Raw genomic sequence first — 18474 nt, 5'->3', positions numbered from 1 at the left:
GTGTTTAAAAACATTCATAGGGTGTTTAGAGTTATACATTTGCATTCTCAACGCTTGGACTCCAAACTATTCACATTTTTCACGGAGATAGTTCTTCTTGTAAATCCCTATGAACGGCTCTTCAAATTTGTTCGCCTAATTAGGTCCACGATCGAAGACTGTTTTCCTCGTTTGACTTGCACTAGAAAATCCAAACGATTTATGCGTTGAGACTGTAGCCTCCGAATTTCCAAAATCCGGAGACGGTACAGTGATGGCGGTGCGGCGGTGGAAGGATACCAAAGGGCCGAAATTTCTTCACCAAAATTTGTGAGATGGCCGTGGGTTTCATGATTGTTAATCATGATTTTGTGCTAATGGATTCTTAATCAACCATTAACCAATAATTATTGATATTTAATCAATAATCAAGAAAATCTAATTTGCTTTGTAGGCCAAAATTTTTCTTACCAACCCTTTTGGTGGCCGTGTCTTTCTTGTCAAGGAAGGGAGAGATTTTGTTTTGTTTTGTGTGCAAAAATTAGGTTAGTAGTTATGAGTCCTAGTGGTGTATATATAGAGTGAGACTCCTAATCTAATTAGGAGTCCTCTCCCATAAGGATTCTAATAATTTCATTATATTATAAACTCTCATATAATTAATATATAATGTATTTATTAACCTTTAATAATACATGATATAATAATATCATATACAAATATTTTATATCACCATATAAAATATATACATGTATATGAATATATATTAAATTAAATAACTATTATTTAATTTATAAACTTAACTCATTGGTTAATTTAAATTCAAGACTCTTCTAGAATATTTATGAGAATTTGTGCATTTTAGTAGTCACCACTACTAGCACAATCATTTAATTAGTAAATTTCAAATTCACTAAAAAATGATTCCGAAGTCATTATAACCCCGATCAACGATCCGAAAGCGCCGATGTACCAAGGATTCAAATCTTGTTCGTATAATGAAAATCAAAAATTTCGAAGATCAAAATTTTCACTTACCAAATTTAGAACTTATCATATATGGCAGTTACCATATTTGGCAGCTGTCGGTTTTAGTAAACTCCTTCACAAAACAGGCAGTTCCACTCTCTTTCTTTATTTAGCAATCATGCTAACTTTCATTTCTTCCATCCTATGGAATCAGCTCATAAACTTGTTTATAAGCTTCTTGTTTGATCTCCGTCAAACTATAGTCGCCAAATTCCAACTCTTTGAAATTTGACTATCTCAACGGGAACACAGAATCTGATACTTGTGTGACTCTCAATGGTTCAGGGATACAGCTAGACGTGGGTTCACATCTTCATATGATTCAGAATAACATTTATTCTTATTCGGTTTTACCCTAGTTAACACCATTCTTTTCATCAACTCCTTGATCAATAATGTCAGAACTCATTTCTGATTGCACCCATCGAATCATGGTAAGAGCGTCTAGTAGCATCGCCCCATGATCCCCCAGGTATCACTGATAGTGCCTGCAAGAATCTTTAGTCATGGTTAGCGTACAGTACGGTCTTTTCAACACATATATCCCGATCAAATCTGCAACCATTGGTATATCAAGAGTTGCATATGAATTCGATAATGATGCGATTTATCTTTGATTACGAATAGTGGCATGGTATGTACAACTAGGAAAACACATTTTCCTAAAGCAAATTTCTTGCTCTGGCCAGAGATTCTTTGCACTATTAACTAATCAGATCACATAGGATATCTTCACCTATAGGCGAACGGTGAATCCCCGACTAAAATGCATTTGCTCCTACGTATTTCAAAACCATACCCAACCTCGCCACCTAATGACCCTCGATGGAGTCAGTAAACGGATTAAAGTGCATGCTAGTACGTATTGCCCGTACATTGTCCCGAGTCAAAGGACTAATGGTGTACAACCATAACTTCGGACTATTCCACTCGATAAGTGGGAACCACTTGGATAGTCCGAGGGAGAGTTGTTCAGTGCATCATCATATGATCACCCATCTGTGTGAATGGACTCCTCCATGTCCTTGCCAATGAAACATGACGTTTACATCACAGATGCTAGTCTCAAGCTCGAGCGGCCTTTATCCTTGTTTTAGATGGCTGATTCGACTAGGAACCTGCTTAGAATATACGGTACACTTCTTAATGAGTTTCATGATCTTACGATGTGACGCAGACCTCATGGTACCTATTGTATATTCAGAGACTTTATCTATGCAGCTTGCATGGGTATACAGATAAAGTATGTTGGATCGTGTGCTGGGCACCAAAGGTGCTTCAAACACAATATTCTCCAAGAACTGCAATAGCTCGTGTTCTAAGAATGTGTACATCGATGGATTATATAGACTTTGGTTAGAAACCAAGCGGAAAACACTCGAAGTAATCTTTCGTTAAGGAAACTGATATATTTTATATGATGTGCAATTGAATAACTGATTAAAGGGTAGATTAGTTTTTGCATTCACCAATATAGTTATGGTGACAACTGAACTGATGAATACCCTTGCTGATTAAAGGGTAGATTATTTTATAAAATGTTCCAACAATCTCTCTTTTTTTTATGCTCACAAAACATGAACAGTTTAAAGCAAACTAAAATATACAACTGAATTTTAAAACATAACTGATTCTCCTCCTTTGTGAGAATCAAAATAAAAAATAACAGAAACTTTCAGTTTGAGGGATAACAGGTTAAAATCAATTTAACGAAAAGAAAAAACTCCCCCTCAACAATTGAATTAAAGAAAATTTTAGTAACATATTTTCAGTTCGATGGATGATTTTAAGAAGAAGCTCCCCCTCAGAAACTGATTTAAAAACTCCTCCTTAAAAATATAATCGATTACGTGATTAAAGAAGTTTTAGCAACACTCAAGCAGTTTAGACAAAAAATCTTAAAATAAAAGTTCAGTTATAAGAAGGCTAACTGGATGAACATGATGTTTATTTAATCAAATAAGCATCTCTTGTATCATACATTTACGTACACCAGCAAATGTAAGGGAAATTGCTACTACAATAGCAGACTATCAATAGCATCAAATATTAGTTAGTTTACACATATTAGAACTGAATATACTAACAATTGGTCGCCTTGAATGCTTTGAATGCTGCAGCGATTTTGAGTCTCTTTGCCAGAAGAGCAGTTAATTTGACTTGAACTTGATCTTTGTGCAGTCTAACTGATCGAGCTGACTCATAACTGGACTCAACTGATGCTGAACCGCATTGATCATCTACTTTGATCTGATAAAGCAGTTAAGCGGCGATACTATTGATGATTAAGCTCCACTTAAATCATCAGTTTCAGCCGGTAGTTGGGTTCGTCTGTTGATCAGCTGGACTGATAGAAAGGCAGCTGAGATCTTGTACGCAGAGCAGTTTAGCTGAACTGCTGTCAGTAGACCTCAAAACCCTGCAAGCAGCTAAGAAACTCAAGTTAAGGAGTTTAGAGAAGTGGCCATAACGATTGTTGTTCAGCCAAGACCTTCTCTTTACTCCCAGTAAACTCATATAAAATTTTTAAGAGGATTTTGAAATCCATTTTAAACACCAATTTAAAACACATTTTAAAATATCAGTTTTCAAATGTCCTTCTTAGAACAACCAGCTCTGATACCACTTGTTGGATCGTGTGCTAGGCACCAAAGGTGCTTCAAATACAATATTCTCCAAGAGATGCAATAGCTCGTGTTCTAAGAATGTTTACGCCGATGAATTAAACCGATTTTGGTTAGAAACCAAGAGAAAAACACTCGAAGTAATCCTTCGTTAAAGAAACTGACATATTTTATATGTTGTGCAACTGAATAACTGATTAAAGGGTAGATTAGTTTTTGCATTCACCAATTCAGTTATGATGACAACTGAACTGATGAATGCCCTTGCTAATCCAGTTAGTTTGAAAACAACAGTTGATCAGTTAAATACACAAGATATGTTTATGAATGTTCGGAGACTTCAACTGCTCCTACGTCACCCATTCTACCTCCACGGGTATGATACACTAGAAGATTTAGATTTATACAACTGATTGTATAAATCCTACACAGCTTAGGACTTACACTACTGCCTAACTGAACTCCTACTCTAGACTGACAACAACACCTTCCAGCCAACACTTCTTTAACTTCTATGTGTTAAAGACCACATACAAAAGTTTATTGTCTTTGTGCAAGACTGTATTTGAGTGGTGATGTGTGTGTGTGTGTGAGAACTGAACAATGAATACACCAGAAAGGTGTTCTCACACACTTAGGGAAAATAGCTTCTATACTAAGCTGATATAACTTGGCGTAATGCTTCTTGAAAGCTGATGAATAATAAGCGTGCCCTTCTTGTTTTTCACATTCTCTCTGTTTTTTCTTTGCTGAAGGTCTTGGCCTGTATTTATAGCAGCAAGACGACCGTATACCAAGACTCAGCGCATGTGATCGTTGCAGCTTGAATGCATTCCTTGAAGTTTGTGTCTCGTCTTTTTCCGACATCTCTTCTGGAACAATTTGTCGTTAAGCTTTGCTGTTCGGTCCATTATTGTCCTTTGACTGGACAAAAACTTATGTACCTTTGCACACAGCTGGATTCCAATAATGTTGACTGTCGTGTTCCGCAACTGATTGCTCCTAACTGAATTTCTGAACTGGTTAGTTGAACTGGTCTGCAGTTGAAGAGGCGAAATCAGTTGGCTCGTCAGCTGAACTGATTTCACTGATTCAGTTGAACTGATCAGCTGGGATCTTCATCAGTTGAACACTTCATTAGCTGGTCGGGCTTCTGAAGGTTTCCTGCTGAACTACCTTTCATCTGGTTAGTCAGTTGAACTGATTTAAGATACATCAGTTGAATTTGTTCAATTTATAAGATCAGTTGGCCTATCCGATAGTCTTCAGTTTGGACTGTCAACTGATTATTTCAGTTCAAGTTTTCTGCGCACTTAAGGTAGATTATTAGAAAAACAATAACAAGTTTTGTTAACATCAAAATCAAGTAAAGATTGCGAACATAAAATGTTCCAACAAAGTATAATTTCATAATCGAATAAAATCGTAAAATATTATTAAATAAAAATTGTTTTACATTAGAGTCAATAAAAACCCTAGCCACAAGTCGGCTTGCCAAACAGACACCTACTCTAACAACCACACAGAAATGACAGATTTGCACAACATTTTCATTCCCTAGGTCAGGTCACTGGTCACCATCTAGCATAGTGAGACAAGAAAAATTATGAATCTAACATAGCCTTCCTCAAAATATCAGACCTTTCATGAAGAATTTTCTTCTCGGTCACAAGCTTCATTACTTCATCATCCCTTTCTGAGCGAACCCACTCTAGTTGATTCTGAACTTCATGCATCTGCTCTGTCAGTTCTTTTCTTTCCCGAGCAACGCGATCCATCTCAGCCCTCATTTCAGACTGCCATTCCATTCAAGAATCAGTAACAGAAATGACTGTCATGAAAAATTATTACTAGATGAAAGTAATTACCTTAAGACGGCTATTAGAGGCCTCTGACTCATTGAGCCTTGAGATATAACAGATTTTTCTTTAGATATACAAACGGTTTCAGCATTACTTTCTTCACAAATACGAAGGACTGCGTCTTCACTGGCACATAACTGATGCCAAAGAGCAGCTCGGTCAGCATTTGCGAGTTCGGCAGCCTCCCGCTTCATACTCAGAGCAGGTCTTACTATTTCCTGATCCTCCCAAATTAAGATCACCAAAATTTCCAAAACTAACTCTATTTCACCGCTAGCAACAACAGAATTTGTTGCACTATCAACAAGCCTCTTTGGCATTCTAAGTCTGTGAGATTCATCCGCATACCATTTGCATAACATAATATAAAGAATTCTTTCACCACTGTGTGCTCAGAAAGTGCCAATGTCTCTGCAAGACCAAGAACCAATATAAAATCATCTCGTGGGGTTCTCAGTTGTTCAATGGCTTCCCCATCCATTACTACATCAGGGTGCTGAATATTTTCAGCCATGCTTTGTGAAGTCATATTCAGTTGCAGAGCAAGGCATCTTTCCAAAACAGCAGCTACAAACTGAGAAACAAAGGTCCCACGAACTACAGCTCTCTCAAAAGTACGGGCTGATTCAATCGCAAGGCAATGAATAGATAACATCTCAATTAAAATGTAAATATCAGAAAAATGACAGCTACCATGGAAAACATGCTCTTCCCCAGAAGTTAACCTTCCAGGAGTAGGTTCACTTTCCCCAAACATGAGAAGTTCACTTGGTAAGTAATTATCACCAAAGTCATTACCGCAATCAATATCTTTAAGAATAGACACAACAATATCTGCACAACTATTTACAGTTCGACTTAAATAATCCAGGACGCATGCAGAGACTTCAGTGCCCAAAGTCTTTAGTCTGGCTCGTATGGATCTGACCTAGAGAGGGAGACCGACAAGTGTGAGGCATGAACAAAGAAATAATAATATGGAAAGAAAAGAAATCATAACAAGCAAATTAAACAGGATAAAAATTCTCCGATCAATGCTTACTGCTTCAGGCAGATGTTGGCAATGCAGCGCAGCTTTAAATATGAATTCCATTGTGGCTGCAAGAGGTTCATCATTACAATCAGCCAAAACATCCAGTGACCGAAAAAGAACATGTTCCCATACTTCACTGCTACACTCCAACTGGCTAAGGGCCCCAAAAATCTGTGAAAAAGGATTTTAATAGATCAGTCGCGCCAAGTAGAAACAATAAAAACTGATATAGAACTTAATCTTTGGAATCACCTAAATACAAGTTCGCATGCAATTAAAGAAGCACAGATACAGGTACCACTACCCCTTATCTTACCGGCATTCGTAATGCAGGTTCTGCATCAGGATTCTGGAGCCGATCTAAAAGTGCAGAGGCAGCAAGTGGATGTTCTGAAGGTTCAACTAATTCTGGAACTAAAGCAACTATGTCTAGCTGTAAATGTTTGGGAGCTTTATCCAATACAAATGTAATCTTTTCAGCAGACTGCGGCCGTCTCCTTGGTTCTAGAAAACCTTGTGGGACAGATCCATCAAGTGCTCTCAAAGAATTCACAATCAACCCCAGAAGCTCCTCTGACTGTTGTGGCCACTTGGTCTGCATCGAAGTCCCTTCAATCAGTAACAAGAAAAAATTTAAATAGTTTAGAAGATGAAGCAACAGTACCTGGGGTTGACGAAGGGGAAAATCAGATGAACTATCAGCAGCTGTCTCTGGTGGACACGTAGACTGTCCAGGGATGATTTTTTCATGTGCCTTAATCAGATCAATGCCAGAGCTTTGTACAACAGATACATTTATGATTTCAGCAGTACCCGACTCGAATCTCTTCTCCGCCACAGTTTTAGGGGATTCTGACACTCGATTATCTCCATCAGATTCCAGTGAACCAATTGCGCCACTGCCCACGGAAGAAGATTTTGAACTAACATCAGAGGAAACGACGCAAGGACTTCCCTCTGAAGGCTGGCAACATTCTACCATTATATCTAACAGTAAATCAATGATTGCCTGCTGCAGAACTTTGACTCCCATCAACAAATTTGTCCAACTAGGGGAAGAATTGTCATTCTTATTCATTTGTTTAACGTCATTACCACCTCATATCTTTGTAGGGAGAAGCAATCTCTTCACTTTAGCTCGGTCATCAAGATACACCCGAAGTCCAGTCAGGAAACCAGCTATTGCTCCAGCATCGATGAGAAGTTTCTCTCTCAGATTGACCTGAGGTTGGGAAGGATTAACTCCATAAGAAAGGTGAAATCCAGCCGTGGACAGGAGATTTCTAAAGATCTCTTCCTCATCTCCACTCAAACATTCACTATCATCAGAATCAACCAGTTCATCAGGGTCAGTTGTCAGGGCATCTTGATCATCTTCAGAAGTTAAAACCTGACAAGGCAAACCAGGTTACAGGGCACCAAGCATTGGACACATGACTGAAAAAGAGGGTGCCAAGTAGCATAACTGCCACTTCTCAATGGCATCCATTAAATTCCTCCAATTTTGAAGCTCATAATCATCTCTGTTAATGCTCAGGTCCATCAAGACCATTTCAAGATGACATAGAATATGTTTTGGGGGTAATTCGCGGGAATTAGCAGATACTGAAATTAAAAGTGACCTAAAACTGACCTCCAGGTCTGAAAGTCGAACCATGGGCAGCAATCCAATATCTCACAAACAAACACAACAGTGTCACGCAGCAGAAAACCTGTATCGGCTTCTAACATGTCAGATACCTTCATAAATTGAAGGACGGAATTGTTCCATCTCTTTGTGCATATTGATGACTCCTTCCAAACTGTTTTGGATGGATCTTTCTGGTTCACGATTGCCATCCTGTATTTGACCCAAAAGTTTTTATCAGGGTCACAGCCCACTGATTGGTCACTCTCCAAATATATACAAATGGTGTCAAAAAACTCATAAACTCTTGCATAACAGATTACGACAGCAAAGAAAAAATATAATCAGTCACAGACCAGAATGCCAATAACGTCCAGAGTTGGTTGGCAAAAAACGTAAGCTTAGACAGAGCTGGCAAAACAAGCAAGCTTAGAAGAGTTGGTAAAGCAAGTAAGCTTAGACAGAGTTGGCAAAACAAGCAAGCTAAGAAAGAGCCGCCCACCAATACGAAGCTCACATTCACCAGCTTGAAAGAATCTGCTAAAAAAATTTCTTGTCTCCATTATTTCCTTGAAGGACAAGAAGTTCTCCACCTTCCATGTGAATGACCCTCTGTTCCCAACATTCTCTAACTGAGAAGGGGATGTCCTGAGTCATTTTCCTTATTTGTGAATTCCTGCATCATAGATGTTTCTTTCAATAGAAGAACCTCGGCTGAAAAGATAACAGCATCCTGGACTAGAAATCCAGAATCTTGATCAAAGAGACTAGTGAGTGTCACGAACTCACGCCAGCCTCAGCCCTTAGCAGCCTTCGAGTAGCGATTCTGAGATTCCTTTGCAACAGACTTCTCTTCTATTCTTTGATTCACGAGAGACAAACGATGGCTCACAAAACAGCTCCAATCACTAGCAGTATTTCGCGAATCAGTAACTTCAAGAAAAACTGAAAGGTGGCATGGAGGCTGAGACTGCCCTGATAACGGAAGCACAATCGAGGATTTATCAGTTTAGAAGCCAACTGTGAGATGCAAACAATATCGAATAAGCTAAAAAAAAATATATTTTCCATAATTAGATGTTCAAGATAGATAGACTCCAGAATGCTAATGTCGATTCGCACTTCATTTCCTATATTACCTCTTAATAGATGTTAACAGGTTAAGTCCAAACACACCATGTCTAGAGGGCAACACAAATCCTTAACTCCTGGTAAAAGATCAGTTTAACTTTCAAAAAGGTTTGGTGAAAACACATCACAGGGAGATTCAGTTAAATGACAGGTTATAGCATTTACAATTTGAAAGTTCAACATGAAGTAAATTTTAAACCAATAAATCTCAAATGCACTATTCCATCCTAACATGAGGTCAATGTTGCATGGATACGGGTACAAGTATCGTATCGAATATGATACGGATATGACGATACAACAAATTTAAAAAATATAAGNTAAATATATTGTAGAAATGTATTTATGTAAATATATACAATGTATATATTTAGAGTAGTGATCTAAAAAGAAAAAGCTAAAAAAAATCTTTTTTTTTGCCGAAACGTGTCTGCGGCGTGCCTTCGCCGTATCCGACCGGTCAACCTTAAAAAAGTCAACGACATGGATTTTGCCTTATGATCGCGTGTCGTATCCGTGTCCGTATCGTATCCATGTACAATTCTTCGGAATTTTTTTTAAGGTGTCCGAGCTACATAGCATGAGGTAAAACATAGTAGTCTTCAGCATCTCTGGCATTGATTGCTCTGTTTCAAGCGCTGATGAAAAGTGCATTCAGGTTCTAAAGTTCCAAAAGGAATACAATGCCTAATCACAAATAAACCTCATTTCCCATAAATTTTTTGTTCTAATTATGTCATGCAAACAAACTACATATTACAGCAGTGCCTTCAACCAAGAACCCTGACTCGGGCCGCATAAAATCCTCCAATTTTATATAATCATTCCATCCCAAACTCGTGTTATCCCCACTCTTATTATCCGCTGCAAACCGACCATAACTATCCCGATGGATATGGTTGGTTCTCCCACCCACCTTCTGATTCAACACTGACATCCTAAACAAACACCAGCAACTCCTATCTGAAACCAATAAGTTCTTCTCCGTGTCCATGCTTTCCAGACACATAGACAAATAGTCCACCCCATTTACACACACTGATAAACACTGATTCACAAATTACACTCCCCTGATGGAAAAAGAGGGCTCATTATTTTCTGCGTCTTGATCATATCCTTGAAAAGACTAAAATTATGCACTTTCCAGGTAAACTTTCCGCTCAAAAAGTCCCCAACCACCGGCCCAATCGTCCCTCCCCCGCCTGTGCTGGACATATTAGCTGCCTGCAAATCATAATTATCCCACGAGAATGAAACGGACTCGTTAAGTATCAATATATCAGCAGTGATGAGTATGCAATCGTTGGCCGGATGCAAGAATCCAAGCTTAGGATCTAAGAGAGGATTGAGCGAAGAAAAGTCGCACCACCCGTGAGATTTCTTCTTCGAAGAAAACCTGTGCCAGCTGTCACGGTGCACTGATTTTGACGAGTCTGATAAATTGTCGACGGAGAGACGATAGCTCGCAAAACAATCCCACTTAGAAGAAGCAGTATTCCGAGGGTCCATTATTTGAAAAAAGATGGACATGTATCCAGGAAGCATCTGCGCGTCGCCCTTGGGGTAAATTAGCAGACGGCAATCAAAACCCCGACTTCAAAATACTTACTCCAGAGAGTTCACGGGATTTGAGTTTAGGTAAATTGGAGATTGTCCACTTACAGAGGTTGGAGTAGTCCCCCCGCCGCTCCACCATCACCGATTCGGCGGCGGTGGTTGTGGCTAAGGCAACGATGAGCAGTCTCTTGAAGAATCCTCCACAGCCATAGATGGCTTCTCCGATGCGCAATGGGAGGACGACAGCGCATTGGGTGGTGCAGCGACGAGGCGGCAACTTCGGAGGAGGAGACGGCGACGTCGTTCTTGGGATGGTGATGGTGTTTCATAGCTGTTCGATAGATTGATCCAGTGAGAGTGGGGAAGGGTAAACCGCGGATGGGAGAATAACAATAGCTGAGCTTCTTATCTGCATGTACAGTTAAGGGCTGGGCGGGTGCAGAGTACTTCGCCACACTACACACATTACAATAGAATTTGTAATCGAATCCAAGTTAGTAATGTCGGTTGTTAACCGTTTTACTTTTTTTATAAAGGAAACAACTCTCAATGGTCTTCAACGCAAAATAGTGCATTTTATAAAGTTTGTGGGGAATATGAATATTATATCTCTATTCATATTTCATAATGTTATTTTGGTGTAAGCTTTTGAGATAATTGAGTTTTCACGAGTTTGATCAGCAAAAACAATAGATTTAACATAAATAATATATATTTTTCTTCATTAAATCTAAAATTTAATGTTAAGTTGATCAATACTTGGTATATTACATACTGAAATGTTTTTTCTTTTACATAAGATAACATGACTACAAGAATTTCCGAGATATTTCAAGCTATTATATAGGGGGAAGAGCCACATACTCCATCACAGGATGCCATAAACGACATATATTACGAGGTAGTTGGAGAGATAAAGAAAATATGCATTTATGGACTTGGCTCCCAAGCAAAAGTTGTCTTTCCTCATGCGATGTCTGCTTCTACACGAAGGGTTCGTCCAAGTAACTCATCTGTTGCGATACAAGAGTTGAGGGCAGTTAACACAGATTTAAGGACTCGAGTTACTGAATTGGAGGAAAAGATGTGTGAATTTATAGCTCGTATGGTATTTTCTCAAACACTAGACCGTCTTTCTGCTTTCAAGACTTTTTTCAACCATTATAGATTCTGATGAGACTCAAGCCCCTTAGACACCATCCCAGTAGTTAAAGTTTGAGCTTCAAATGGATTCACTTGGAAATGTTTGGAAGTGGTTGAACATTTTGTGGAATGAATTGACAATTGTTTTGGGATATTTCGCACTTGAATAGTTGGTATAAATATTTGTATTGATTTTGGTGTTGATTGATAAGTTGTGGCTTAGAGTAGTTGTATTGATGTTAATAATGTGTTGTGCTTTTTGGATGATTATATTGATTTATTATGCATATTAATTGTGTTGTGATTGTTTGAATTGATGTAATTAACAAAAAAAAATGAAGGTGGAAAAATGATCTCTAATTTAGAGACTGATTTCATAAATTCAATCTCTAACTTGGAGACTGATTGTTTGGCATCAGTCTCTCATTTAGCGACCGACTCATGAATCGGTCTCAAAATTAGAGACTGATTTTAATTATTCTGTATTTAAAGTATAAACAATTTTTTTAAAAAAACGATCTCTATTTTAGAGACCGACAACGTAAATGTAGTTGCTAATTTAAATACCGGTTCATGGTACCGGACCATCACAATTAGCGATCAAAGTTATTGATACCAATCAAATCAGTCGCTAATCGGTCTCTATTTTGGAGTAGAGACCGATTAGAACCTATTCGACGGTCTCTAATCTGTGTTTTTCTTGTAGTGACCATTCTTTATATATTATATAATTCTATATATTAAACTAAAATTTAAAAAAAATATAATGTCTAAAATTCATAGTTATTTTGGAAAAAATAATATAATTCTATATATAAAACTAAAATTTAAAAAAAACATTAAAATAATTATCCATAAAACCCCAAGCATGTAAGTTGGGATGTAGAATAATAGCGTTTGGTGATGTATTTCAACTTTTCTTCTGATTTCATATGTGGAATTCTTGAAGAAAAAAATAAACTACCAAAGAAAAAAATTTTTAGTAATTAATAAATTTAGGCAACGTAATAAATGTGATGGATAGTGACAAATAACAATTACACGATGGATCATGCAAAGACAAATAGCATAAAAATAATATATGTTGAAAATTAATATTTAAAATGTGTATGTTGAATATTTGAATGTTGAATATTTGAATGTTGAAAATAAGAGTTGTAAATATTGAAAATTAGTGTGTGATGATATAGGTAATGATGATTTTATTTTTGGATTATTTGTAAAGATTTTCTATAAATAGATCTCTCATTTGTGAAGAAAATCACAATTGAGTTGAGAGAAAAATATTATAAAGTGTGTAGTGTGATAATTTTGAAAGTTTGAGATTTTTACTTTTTACTGTAAATTTTTATTTTTTCACAACACGTTATCAGCACGAAGCTCTAAAAGTCCTCCATATTTTTCCAAGCTCCAAAACAGAAGAAAAAGGTAACAAAAGTAATAATATTTATTTTACTGTTTATTTATTTATTGTGTATATACTTAATATAATATAATGTTATAATAAAATAAATTTTTCAAAAAATTGTTATAAATACTGGGAGGATGTTAAGACGACATCCCACACTCCCGGTAAGGGATACGACAAGTATAAAAGTCTATAAGGTTTTTAAACAAAATATCTTATGACACCTCATTATAATATTGTGATATGATATACATAATTATTTAAAACATTACTAATATTATATACACCATATTATTACCATAAAATTATACAAATACATAAATTTATTTTCTTGTACACCAACAGTCATAAACGGTAACAAAACGGCTAGTTTTTGCTCTATAAATATGATCTCACAAACACATTCAATCACTCCAACTTTCTCTTCTTCTCTAAAAATTATTCTTCATCAAATTTTTCGAAGAAAAAAGAAGATGGTTTTCTCAAGGTTATTTTTAATTATTTTGGTTATCATACTCACGAGTCTTGTATTTATCGGAGAATATCCTCATCATGTGTTTTCTTTATTTTTACGAATACTTGTATTTATTGTTTATCCATTACTTTGTATTGCAATATTCATTAACTAATAAAATGCATCATAATATTTTTAGTACCACCATGTCAAACTTGACAAAGCTCGAATTTGTTGCACTCGACATTACGGGGAAAAATTATTGCCATGGACTCTCGATGTAGAAATGCATCTTGAGTCATTAGGTCTAAGCGAGACTATTAAAGAAAATGGTATATCTTCATCACAAGAAAAAGCAAAAGCTATAATATTTTTGCGCCGACATCTTGATGAAAGTTTGAAATGTGAATATCTCATCGAAAAAGATCACATGGCTCTGTGGAAAGGATTAAAAGAAAGATTTGAACATATAAGGGAAGTTATACTTCCGACCGCCCGGGATGAATGGAATACGTTGAGATTCCAAGATTTTAAGAAAGTCAGTGATTACAACTCGGCGATGTATCGAATAATCTCGCAACTGAAATTTTGTGGGCATGAGATTACTGAATTGGAAATGCCTGAAAAAACATTTTCCACTTTTCACGCATCGAATATAACTCTACAACAACAATATAGAGTGCGTAGATTTTCGAGATATTCTGAACTAATCGCCTANGAAGTGGTCGTGGTCGTGGACGCGGCCGTGGTTTTGAAAATAATCGAGATAGTTATTTCTATAACTCATCTCAAAAGAACGTCCCAAACCACCCACCGAAAAGGCATCAAGAGAATATGAGTGTTAATGAGAATCACTCAAAAAGATTTGAAAGTTCTTGTTTCAGATGTGGTACTCCAGGACATTGGTCCCGTATTTGTCGAGCCCCTGAGCACCTTTGTAAACTTTATAAAGAATCAATAAAGGGGAAAGAAAAGGAGACCAACTTTACTGAACACAGTGAACCTTTGAGTGGTTCAACTCATTTTGATGCTGGAGATTTTCTGATTGATTTCTCAGATAATGATCAATTTGATGGTGGAATAAATATGTAAAATATTTTATTTTTTATGTATTCGTATGATAATGTTTTATAGTGTGTTATATTGTATTGTATTTTATTGTCAATAATTTTATTTCATTGCATATTTTTTTGAAGTTCAAATATGGAAAATGCTACGAACCAAGCTGAAGTTTGCATACCTGATAGTGGTACAACGCACACTATCCTCCGAGATAAAAGATATTTCTTGGAACTAAAACCAACAAAAACAACGGTGAATACAATATCAGGTCCTGTAGACTTGATTAAAGGATGTGGTAAAGCACAATTTTTGTTACCTAATGGTACAAAATTTTTGATCAATGATGCTTTATATTCACCACAATCGAAAAGAAATTTGTTGAGTTTTAATGATATATATTCCCATGGGTATGATACTCAAACAATGAATGAAGGGAATGAGAAATATATGTGTCTTACCACATATAAATCAGGAAAGAAATATGTGATTGAAAAACTACCAATGCTCCCTACTGGATTGCATTATACACATATACGTCCCATTGAATCAAACATGGTAATTGATAATTCTTCAATATTAACCAATTGGCATGATCGATTAGGACATCCTGGTTCAACAATGATGCGAAGAATTATAGAAAATACACATGGTCATCCATTGAAAGACCAGAAGATCTTTCAGAATAATAAGTTTCAATGTAAAGCATGTTCTCTTGGAAAACTTATTATAAGACCATCACCAGCCAAAATCCAAACTGAATCACCAATGTTTCTTGAACGTATTCAGGGTGATATTTGTGGACCAATCCATCCACCATGTGGACCATTCAGATACTTTATGGTATTGATTGATGCCTCCAGCAGATGGTCACATGTATGTTTATTGTCAACTCGAAATGTTGCATTTGCAAGATTACTTGCTCAAATAATAAAATTGAGGAATCAATTTCCCGATTATACAATCAAGAAAATTAGACTTGATAATGCTGGTGAATTTACTTCCCAAACTTTCAATGATTATTGTATGTCTATGGGAATCATTGTTGAGCATCATGTTGCTCATGTACATACACAGAATGGATTGGCTGAATCATTGATTAAACGTCTGCAAATGATTGCTAGACCAATGATTATGAAAACAAAGCTTCCTATTTCTATATGGGGACATGCAATTTTACATGCTGCTTCATTAATTCGCATCAGACCAAGTGCATATCATAAATACTCCCCATTGCAGCTTGCATTTGGTAAAGAATCAGACATTTCTCATCTGAGAATTTTTGGATATATGGTGTATGTGCCTATGGCACCACCTCAACGAAAGAAAATGGGATCTCAAAGAAAGATTGGAATTTATATCGGTTATGATAGTCCATCAATCATTCGATATCTTGAACCTCAGATAGGCGACGTGTTCACAGCACGTTTTGCTGATTGTCATTTTAATGAGGAAATCTTCACAATGTTAGGGGGAGACAAGAAACATACAGAAAAAGAAATTACATGGTATGTATCATCATTGTTACATCTGGATCAAAGAACACAACAATGTGAAAAAGATGTACAGCAAATTGCGCACTTGCAAAGAATAGCAAATCAAATACCAGATGGATTTACAGATGCAAAAAGAGTAACTAAATCATATATACATGTTGTAAAATGCTCCTGCTCGAATTGAAATTCCAAAGAAACAAATTGAACAAAGTCATGATGTCGTAAAACGCCTGAAGCGTGGAAGGCCAGTGGGTTCCAAGGATAAAAATCCTCGAAAAAGAAAATTCATAGAGAAACACAATGATCACAAAATAGAGAATGATGTTCCTGAAGAAACACATGATGATCACAAAATAGAGAATGTTGTTCCTGAAGAAACACGTGATGATGAAAATGTTCTCTCAGAACCACAAACTGACGAGAATCATGAAATCTCTATCAATTATATTAATACTGGAAAAATATGGAACCGAAAAGATATAGAAGAAATTGATGATATATTTTCTTATAATGTGGCAATCGACATCATAAATGATAATGAAGATCATGAACCAAAATCTTTTGGTGAATGTAAAAATCGGCAGGATTGGATAAAATGGAAAGATGCCATCCAGGTTGAATTGGATTCGCTAAATAAACGTAATGTTTTTGGACCTATAGTCCTTACACCTGAAGGTGTAAAACCTGTTGGATACAAATGGGTTTTTATTCGAAAGCGAAATGAGAAAAATGAAATAGTAAGATATAAAGCTCGACTTGTTGCACAAGGTTTTTCTCAAAGGCCTGGAATTGATTATGAAGAAACGTATTCTCCTGTGATGGATGCAATTACGTTTCGGTATTTGATTAGCTTGGCAGTATCTGAAAATTTAGAAATGCGTCTTATGGATGTTGTTACAGCTTACTTATATGGATCACTTGATAGTAATATATATATGAAAATCCCTGAAGGATTTAAGATGCCTGAAGCACAAAGTTCAAAACCCAGAGAATATTATTCTGTGAAATTACAAAGATCATTATATGGGTTAAAGCAATCTGGCCGAATGTGGAATAATCGGCTAAATGATCATTTGATGAAAAAGGGATATGTAAATAATTCAATATGCCCTTGTGTTTTCATTAAGAAAACAACATCCGGATGCGTAATTATTGCTGTATATGTTGATGATTTAAACATCATTGGAACAAATAAGGAAATTCAAGAAGTTGTGTCATACTTGAAAGAAGAATTTGAAATGAAGGATCTTGGAAAAACCAAGTATTGTCTGGGTTTACAAATTGAACAAAAAGAATGTGGAATATTTGTTCACCAGACAAATTATACAGAAAAGATCCTTAAACGTTTTAATATGGACAAATCAAATCCTTTAAGTACTCCAATGGTTGTTAGATCATTAAACATAGAAAAGGATCCATTCCGTCCATGTGAAGATGATGAAGATATTCTTGGTCCAGAAGTACCATATCTAAGTGCTATCGGTGCCCTTATGTATCTTACAAATTGTACAAGGCCTGATATATCTTTTGCCGTAAATTTATTGGCAAGATTTAGCACATATCCAACAAAGAGACATTGGAACGGAATTAAACATATATTCCGTTATCTACGAGGAACGACAGACTTGGGACTTTTGTATTCAAAAGATGCTAATCCAAGTATAATTGGTTATGCCGATGCTGGATACTTATCTGATCCACACAAAGCACGTTCTCAAACTGGATATGTATTTACTCGTGGAGGCACTGCAATTTCTTGGCGTTCACAGAAACAAACACTTGTAACAACTTCATCAAATCATGCCGAGATTATTGCACTACATGAAGCAAGCCGTGAATGTGTGTGGTTAAAATCAATGACTCAACATATCCAAATCTCATGCGGATTATCATTCGACGAGAAGCCTGTGATACTATATGAAGATAATGCTGCATGTGTTGCTCAAATGAAAGAAGGATACATAAAAAGCGACATAACTAAACATATTCCTCCTAAGTTCTTCGCATTCACCAAAGAGCTTGAGAAGAATAAATGTATTGATGTTCGTCACATTCAATCAAGTGAAAACTCA

General features: G+C 36.4%; 2 pseudogenes; both read right to left on the bottom strand.

Moving 5' to 3' along the window:
* Positions 1-5105: 5105 nt before the first annotated feature.
* Positions 5106-8501, bottom strand: LOC140981061 (uncharacterized; annotated as a pseudogene).
* A 1130-nt stretch (positions 8502-9631) lies between these two features.
* Positions 9632-11315, bottom strand: LOC140981062 (uncharacterized; annotated as a pseudogene).
* Positions 11316-18474: the final 7159 nt, after the last annotated feature.

This window comes from Primulina huaijiensis, chromosome 7 (assembly GCF_012295235.1).
Source record: "Primulina huaijiensis isolate GDHJ02 chromosome 7, ASM1229523v2, whole genome shotgun sequence".
In the NCBI taxonomy this organism is placed as follows: domain Eukaryota; kingdom Viridiplantae; phylum Streptophyta; class Magnoliopsida; order Lamiales; family Gesneriaceae; genus Primulina; species Primulina huaijiensis.
Note: the sequence above shows the minus strand (reverse complement) of the source record. Positions and strands in the feature narration are given on the sequence as shown.